Source organism: Nicotiana tabacum, chromosome 15 (genome assembly GCF_000715075.1).
Source record: "Nicotiana tabacum cultivar K326 chromosome 15, ASM71507v2, whole genome shotgun sequence".
Classification (NCBI taxonomy): domain Eukaryota; kingdom Viridiplantae; phylum Streptophyta; class Magnoliopsida; order Solanales; family Solanaceae; genus Nicotiana; species Nicotiana tabacum.
Window position 1 is genome coordinate 118284780 of NC_134094.1, and position 9900 is coordinate 118294679.

Genomic DNA, 9900 nt, shown 5'->3' on the forward strand with positions numbered 1-9900 from the left:
ACCCCAATATTTTCCCGTAAAAATCGCCCAAAAATCGCCCAAGAACCGTGCTCCAAAAATCCAAAACGAAATGAAGGAAATGACAATTTTTGGTCCTTAAGTTTATGCACATCTGTCACTAAAAGTCCACACCAGAACTTGCTTGCACCAGCCTTCTTTCAATCAATCATAACTTTCTGTATAAATGTTCAAATGATGAATGGTTTAACTTTCTGAAAAATAGAATCAAAATACTACAACTTTTATGTTTTGATAATTTTCTTATTCCTTATGAATTGCGAGATATAAGCTTCCAAAGTCATATTCATGCATCAGAAATTTCTTGCGAAACTGTGCTACTAACCTTCATTCAATCCATCATAACTTTCTGTACAAATATCCAAATAATGAGTGATTTAACATTTTGAAAACTAGAATCAAAATACTACAACTTTCATGTTTAGATAATTTTCTGATTCCTTATGAATTGCGAGATATAAGATTCCAAATCGGCTCCACGCATCAGAAATATCTGGCGAAACTGCCCTACCAGTCTTCATTCAATATATCATAACTTTTGGTACAAATATCCAAATGATAAGTGGTTTAACATTCAGCAAACTAAAATCAAAATAATACAACTTTTATGTTTTGATAATTTTCTGATTCCTTATACATTTCGAGATATAAGCTTTCAAAATCGGCTCTGCGATTGTTCCAGTTGCTGTCCAAAAACAGCTTCTGCAGCAGAAACATTCCAGCAGCTCCTTTTTGTCCGAATCCATTCCGTTAACCTTCCGAAATCCACCCGAGGCCCTCGGGACCTTAACCAATTCTACCAACATATCCCAAAATACAATACGTACTTAGTCGAGGCTTCAAACCACATCAAATAACATCAAAACGACGAATCGCATCTCAAATCAAAATCTATGAACTTTGAACTTTCAAATTCTATATCTTGTGCCGAAATAAAACAAATCAATTCGGAATGACTTCAAATTTTTCACACAAGTCATAAATAACATAACGGACCTATTCCAATTTCCAGAATCGGATTCCGACTTCGATATCAAAAAGTCAACCCCCCGGTCAAACTTCCCAAAAAATCAACTTTTGGCATTTCAAGCCTAATTCCACTACGGGCCTCCAAATAATTTTTCAGACATGCTCCTAAGTCCAAAATCACCATACGAAGCTATTGACATCATCAAAATTCTATTTCGGAGTCGTTTGCTCAATAGTCAACTCTCCGGTCAACTCTTTCCATTTAAGCTTCGAATTAAGGATTATTTATTTTAATAATTCGAATCTTCCAAAAAATCAAACTCGACCACACCCGTGGGTCATAATACTTATTACGAAGTTGATCGAGACCTAAATCTCTAAACGAGACGTTAATTCTTAAAACGACAAGTCGAGTCGTTACAGGCACCTATAACTCAACATATACAATTTAACAGTGTACATACAAATAACATAAATGAAGAACTAAACAGGAATTGTCGGGAGGGGAACATACTGAGGGGAATACAAGATAAAGAACTACAACAGAATGATCATCGGAGCAGTCAATATACCATGAATCAACAGGAATAGTGAATACAGTAAGAAAAAATGCACGGCATCACCCTTCGTGCTTTTACTCTCAATCTCACCATAAAATTAATAGAAACGACACGGCATCACCCTTCGTGCATTAACTCTCATATCATGGTACGGCATCACCCTTTGTGCATTAACACTCACAATATGGCACGACCTCACCCTTCGTGCATTAACACTCACAATATGGCACGGTATCACCCTTCGTGCATTAACACTCTCCCTTACTATAATGCAATGCATAAATAACAACAGGGAGATAGATTAACAAGTACAAACCTTACTTCAATATTTGGTTCCATAATATCAATCTCAACTTTGAAATAAAAACTCAATTATCACTAGAAAATCCGTAAACATGATAAGAACGATAAATTGAACAACACTAGTATAACACGTAGCAATTTGGCATAGGAAAGAGACAATATAAGAAAAATAGAGAAACATGAAAAACAGGTAAATTGGCGGCGCATAAGTACTCGTCACCTCACATATACGCCGCTCACATGGATTTTACTTACCAAGTAATCAAAGGTTCCTAATTCCCTCAAGTCAGGGTTAGACACAATACTTACCTCGCTCCGAAGGCCACTTAATTCTCAATCACAGCTTTTTCTTTAGAATTCACCACCAAACCACTCGTATCTATTCAAATATGACTCAATAATATCAAATATTGCTAAAGTAATCAATTATATTGCATAAGTTAAATTTCTCAAATTTTCCTCCAAAAAGTCGAAAAATCGACCCCGGCCCGCTTGGTCAAAATCCGAGGTTCGGACCAAAATCCTTTTACCCATTCATCCCTGAGCCCGAATATATAATTGGTTTTGGAATCCGACCTCAAATTGAGGTCTAAATCCCCAAATTCCCGAAATCCCTAGTTTCTACCCTAACCCCTAATTCTACCATGAAAACTCTAGATTTTAGGTTGAAAATTCAAGAAATGTAATGGGTAATTGAAAGAAAATGGTTTAGAATCACTTACCAACACTTTGGGGAAGAAATAACTCTTGAAAAATTGCCTCACACCGTTTGGTTTTTGAGAAAAATGAATTTTTGGCTAAATCCCGTGTTTGGATTCTGTTAAGTGTTGGGAGACAGTGTTCATCGCGTTCGCGAAGAGTATAGGCTGCCAAGCCTTCGTGTTCGCGAGACAGTGCTCGCGTTCACATAGGCTACCCTTCCCTGGTCTTCGCGTTCGCGAGACAGTGTTCGTATTCGCGATGAAGAAAAGGCTGGCTCTCCCTCCCTAGTGCCTAACACTACGCGTTCGCGATGGGATTGTTGCGTTCGTGAAGGATAACGCCCCCATCGCTTCGCGTTCACGAACAAGCCTTCGCGTTCGCAAAGAAGAAATCCCTGCCTCATCAGTTTACTCTTCGCGTTCACGAGAGTACCTTCGCGAACGTGAAGAAGGACATGCCAGAACCCAGACTCTGCAGAAAAAACCAGATTTCAAAAGTCCAAAACATCTCATGGGCTATCCGAAACTCACCCGAGCCCTCGGGGCTTCAAACCAAACATGCACACAAGTATAAAAATACCATACGAACCTGCTCGCGTGATCATCCGAGGATGGAACTTTATTCAGAAGAAGGTTTGATGGCCCACTAGTAATATGTCTAGGTCCAGGATATATTGATTACATTCTGAGAGAAATTCACAAGGGTACTTGTGAAAACCATTCGGGCGCCGAATCATTGGTTCGAAAGGTGATCAGGGTGGGTTACTACTGGATCGACGTGGAAAAGGACGCGAAGGAGTTCGTACAAAAATATGATGGATGCCAAAGAAATGCTCCGATGATACACCAACCTGGGGAGCTACTACATTCGGTTTTATCGCCATGGCCATTCATGAAGTGAGGGAATGGACATCGTCGTCCCCCTTCCATTGGCACCCGGTAAGGCCTAATTTATATTGTTTATGACTGACTATTTTCTAAGTGGGTGGAAGCTCAGGTGTACGAAAAGGTCAGGGAGAAGGAAGTCATCGATTTCATTTGGGACCATATCGTATGTCGATTTGGAATGCCAGCCGAGATCGTGTGCGATAATGGAAAACAGTTCAACAGTAGCAAAGTCCAAATTCCTCGAAGATCATAAGATCAAAAGAATCTTATCGACACCCTATCACCCTAGTGGGAATGGACAAGCTAAATCTACCAACAAAACCATACTCCAAAACCTTAAAAAGAGGTTAATCGACGCCAAAGGAAGATGGAAAGAAATATTACCCGAATTTCTGTGGGCATACCGTACAACCTCGAAGTTCAATACCGGGGCTACCTCATTTTCTTTGGTTTATGGCGCTGAAGCTTTGATACTGATCGAGGTCAGGGAACCGAGCATCAGATTTCGATATGCAGAAAAGGAATCGAACGACGAAGCTATGAGTACGAACCTGGAGCTATTAGATGAAAGGTGTGAGGCCTCTCTTGTCCAGTTGGCCGCCCAAAAATAGCGGATCGAAAGATATTATAATCGAAGGTCCAACCTTCGACACTTCAATACTGGGGACTTGGTACTAATAAAGGTCACGCTAAGCACATAAAACCTGAATGAAGGGAAATTAGGTCAAATTGGGAAGGACCGTACCAAATTATCGAGATCACCGGAAAAGGATCCTACAAGGTCGGAACAATGAACGGCGAGCAACTATCGAACAACAGGAATATAGCTCACCTGAAATGATATTACTGCTAAGGTACGACCCCATCCATTTCCTTTTACTTATGTTTTGGACTAACTCTTGCAGGTGATCGACAAGGAAAATTACGAGATTTTAAGTCTGAAAGCACGCATTGCACTCTTTTTCCCTTGAATCGGTTTTGTCCCAATGGGTTTTCCGGCAAGGTTTTTAACGAGGCAACAAAAAAATCGTGCTAACTTAGAATCGAAGGCCGGCAGTGAACCGGTAACGGTGATCAAAACAGTATTCGAGATCTTTCTTCGATCAACCTCGAACACTGGGGGGCATTACCCTCCGATACCAACTTTAGCATGGAAAGAGACTTCAGGATTGAAGGGTCTCGATTGATAGGATTCGATGTAAGGGTCAAACGGTCAAATGAACCGTACCCGCATAGACTGCTCGAACCCTGACATAAAGCATGTACACATACGTTACTATTATGCACAAGATTAAGAGAAGTCTCTTCATTGCAAACATCTTGTCTTTTAAAAGTTTTCCTTTACATTTATTAAGGAATTCTCTGCTTCCGTGCTTCTAATCCCCTAAAGGAAATGAGCCCAAGGGCCACCTTAACTTGAGTTCGAATAATCACTTTCTCACTCAGGGACTGCCGTCCGGAAACAAACCCGGACGGTCCAAGCTATTAGACCTCGGGGGTATAAGACCTATTAGGCAACCCCTGAATTTATAGGCTAAGGCCACCCCCACTCGGGGACTGCCATCTTAGGCAAACCCGGATAACTCAGGATAATGATATTAACACGGTACAGGACCCGAACTATAAAGGCTATATCCATATAAACTCGGCTCGGAGATGTCCAAAGCCCGTCATAAAAACAATAAGGCTTTAAAATTTTCTTAACCGATTCCAAGGGCTATCCTCGACAGATTGTGACTAAAAGTCTATGTACTTTGGGGAAAGAAAACTTTCGGTCACACCGAACCCCCACGATGCCTTAAAACGAAATAGTTGAAGGCAAGGTTTCTTCGAGTCTCTAAACGAAAATCAACTATTTTATGCCAAGGCATGTAGATCTTTGCAAGTAAAAATAAACAAGGCAAAGAGAAAATTTGAAAGTTGTTGAAGGGAAAAGCCTTATATTCATAATAAAAAATTCCTTTTACAAGGGCTAAACTGCCCGATGAAACTTTTTACAATGGCCAAAAATGGCCTCAACAAAAAGATGACATAAAAAACAAAAGGCTAAGGCCATTCTGGGTTAACAAAACCCGAGAAAACAAAAGCTTGCGAAAAACACACTCTCGGCAAGTCATATTCTAAAAAGCATAAGTATTTCATGGAAAATGTTCTTGGACATACCGGGTCCCACGATGCTTTAGAGATAACGAAATCAAAAGCCAAGCCTATTCAAGATTCCGGACATGACTACTTAATGCTAAGGCATTTCAATCTTTGCAAAAGATAAAAAGAAAATCAAAGGAAAGAACTCGAGAATCACCAAAAAAGAAATAGAAAAGTTGTATTTACGAAGTATTATCTTTACAAAGGCTGAGCAGCCTTGACATATAGTATTAAGTACAAAAAGGAATAAAATCGAACAGAAGCGACCAAATCTTGGCCGGAGCCAGCCTCGTCATCGAGATTTTCGGGGTCTTCTCCATCCTCGGACCCAACTGAGCCCTCAGAATCATCCTCCTCGGGATAGGCCAACTTCCTGGCCTCAGCTTCAAACACCTTAGCATCCTCAATTTCTGCAAATAAGTCAAAACCTCGAGCGTGAACTTCCTCGAGGGCCTGCCTACGGGATTGCCACTTCATATGCTCGAGTATATTTTTCGATCGGTCTTGAGCTGCTTTGACATTAGCCTTGTACTGGGCCACCATTTCATCAGCTTCGGCCTTGACCACGGCGACTTCCGACTTGGCCGTTTTAAGCTCCTTGGCCAGATTATCTCGATCTGAGACGGCCGAACCTAGCCGAGATTGAAGCTCCTCGACCTTTTTTGTCTGGATCTCGACCCTTTCTTTTGCCTCTCTTAGTTAGATTTCGGCTGAAATTAGTTGTGCCCGAACAACCTCTTTTTTCGAGGCCAGACGATCCATCTTGCCTCTCCATTCATCAGTCTCAGCTTTGACTACATCCATCTCAGTTTGAAGTTGATTAATCCGATCGAGTTTTTGTTGGACCTGCGGATTTTGACCATCAGTCACTGAATCAAATTCATCATTACTTACTTCGAAAACTTTTACGATCCTTTTGAGCAACCTCCAGCTCGTAACTGAGGTTCTTAGCCTCCCCTTCGAGCTGCTCACTAAGAATTTTAAAGGCATATCTCGTCTCAGTAAGCTCTCAAACTTTGGCTTCAAGTTGTTTCGGGTCATCTCGGTGCCTCAAAAAAGCCTCGTAATGAAGCACCGAAGCCTACAAGCAAGAAAAGAAATGCTAAGTCATTTGTGAAAAACTCTAAGTGTAGGTAAAATAATTCACTTAGGGAAGCACTAAGTTACCCGGTTCAACGCATGTTGCGCTTCGTTGAAAAGGCAAGGTGCATTCACCTCGTTCATCTTATCTTGATCATCTTCGGTCACCAGGCATCGAAGATAACTGGCCACCCATACGGGGAGAAAGAATCTGAGCGTCCTCCAGAAGAGAAAAAATAATAGTACGTTTTCGATCGGGATACGCACTCGGAGCATGAAATTTATTGACCAATCTCGGGCTCGAAGAGGGCCCGCTTACTTCTGGGTTTGGCTTTTCCTTGGTATATCTAAATCTTCCAAACCGGTAGCGTCTTTTGTGGCCGTCGAGTCCACGCCATCGAAGATACAGCGGAAAAGGTCATGTGTTCCATGAGTCCCTTCGGCCGGGACATTCTTTAGCAGCTTGCGCCTCGTTAAACATCGATTATGTGAATGAGGGCGACTCGGAAACCTCTATTACGCCAAGTGCCTCCTTCGAGGCATTGCCCACGGCTCGCGAGGATCCGGCCCCGGCCTCCTCTATTTCTCTAACTTGATGAGGGGCGGCCTCACCCCCCCTCCGACTCGGAAGCTCCTTGACCTTCGGGCTGAGGCGGCACGCTATCCATCACGTCAAAGGCCCCTTCTTCCCCATCGAACTCATCTTTTAATCGGTAAAGTGAATCTGGAGACGGCGCTCGAGCACTGGTGCCTTCCTTGGGTTTTTGCACCAATCACCTTTTCGGTTTATCCTTTCCAGGACTCGGAGAACTCGGAGCCTTTGTTATTTTATTCTCTTTATCCTGCTTCGAAGGAGGGGGCTCGATGAAGACGTCATCATCACTGGATGGGAGCCTCATTTCAACATCTTTTGGTAAACCTGCAAAAGGAAAGTGAAACAAGTTAGAAATCAACGATGTGGAAGTAAAGTCGAATATAACTTAAAGAAAGAATCTCACCATGAGAACGGGACTCCCATCGGCCCTTTGAAAGCTCACGCCACGCGCGCTCGAAATAAGGTTTTTGCGACAGGATGCCCTCGACCTACTCCTTGAATCGAGGAATTGTATTCGGCATCCGAGCAACAACTGCATCATAAAGAACCGATAAGAAGAAGGATAAAAGGAAAATGATAAACAAATTCTTAGAGGCATGGTTATACTTACGTTTCATGTTTCATTACTCAGAAAATAGCATGTCTTCGGCCAGGATTAAGGCTGAGGTCTTCACTCGAACAAATCGGCCCAACCAGCCTCGATCCCAATCCTTGTCGGTGCTCGAGAACGGGGCCTTACTGGCCCGACAGGCAAGTTTTATTAGCCCCCTTCGATAGAGACGGGGATTGTATAGATGCATGAGGTGATCGATGGTGAAGGGGCACCCCTCGATCTTGTTTACAAAAAAGAAGAGGAGGATGACTATTCTCTAGAAGGAGGGATGAATTTGGCCTAGGGTCACCTCGTACCTCTTACAAAAGGCGATGATGACCGGGTCTAAAAGGCCCAACATGAAGGGATAAGTGTAAATACTTAAAAAAAAAACCTCCATGTGGGTGGTGATTGCTTCCTCGAGCGTAAGAACCACTACGTGCTTACCGACCCAGTTGCAGTCCTCCTTGACCTTGTCGAGAATACTGTCGGTGACCGAATATATATATCTCGAGATCGGTTCGCACCGGACTTGTACCGAGGAGGTTTTCTCAACCTTGAAATCGGCTCCGATTGGACACCCCATAGGGACAAATATCTTTAGAAGGGGTTCCGGTATCGTTTCCTCAGTAACAACAGGCAAAACGTTCTCAGTCGGTTTCGAGGAAGAGGGGTTTTTTTTTAGGAACGGATTTTGAAATCTTTGCCATTGCTTCTAAATAGAGGAGAAAAGAGGGTGCTGATAAAAGAGGAGGTGTAATTAGCAGATAACTTATGAAAGCTTTCAGAAAACCAGAAAGAAAGAAGTTTGAAGATGAGAGTGATGAAGTTTCCTTAAAACACAAGTGCAAATATTTGAATGTAAAAGTTCTAATGAATGGATGAAAATGGTATTTATAGTTTTCTCAAACGGCGGTTCATATCCTGAAGCGACAGACCGTTAACTGACACACATTCAATGCCTCGAAGACTGGACTGACGGGACATTTCAACTATTCTTATCACTTACGTCATGAATTTATCGTCATTTATCAGAGTGAGAATCGGAAGATCGTATAGTGAGAATCTGAGGTTCATATCATTTCTCGTTATTTACTCTCCGAAAAATAAGGGAACTATCTGTATACGGTAGAAATCGAGCCCACCTATTGCATGACGTACCGGGGATGAAACATAATAGATTGAAAATCGACCCTCGATTCCATCGAACCTAGGTACGAGGTTAGAACAAGATTATCGAGTGTGTGAACCCGGAACTGACTCTGACTCCGAATTAGCTCGAGATAACATCATCGAACCAAAATAACGGAAGGTCGAAATATCTGTAACCAGTCGCACATCACGGCGGGAATCTCGACACGTATCAATGAAACCGATTAATTAGCAAATCATGAGATTTTTTTATCTTATATAGAGTTGTACCTAAATTGGACTCCCCTACTATATAATAGGGGTCTGATTATTTGTAAAACAGATTGTAAAGACGCATCCTAAAGCAATATACTGTTATTTCTAGTTCTTATTATCTTGTCTTTTTATTCCGACATCGATTCAGGCATTTCTTGACTTGGGAATGACCAACCTTCAAGGCTAAGGCTATCCAATTTGGGTGGTTTGCATTTATTTTCTTCTCATTAATTTCAATATTAATCTGTTATTCCAATTTGTATTAAGTTATATCACGTATCCTTAAAACCGCATATAAATTCAATTGTTATTCGATTTTAGGATAAACACAGGTAAAAACTAGAAGATAATGAAATATTCAGTACATTAAAATGAAATATCGTTTAAAATATTGCAAAGAGAGTGAAATATCATAATCTTCAGTCTCCTATCGAGCTCCACTAATAATTACATACACACAGTTTGTTGGATCCTTTTTCATGCTTGCCGCATGCAGTTTTCATAGTAAAATAATCTTAGATTTATCACACGAATATTAAACGTTGAAACTTGAAAAAAATGGTAGATTTCTGTACCAAAATTATGCCCCGAAACTATTTTTGCACAAATTCCTTTAATAAAGACAAAAGTTAACATACATAA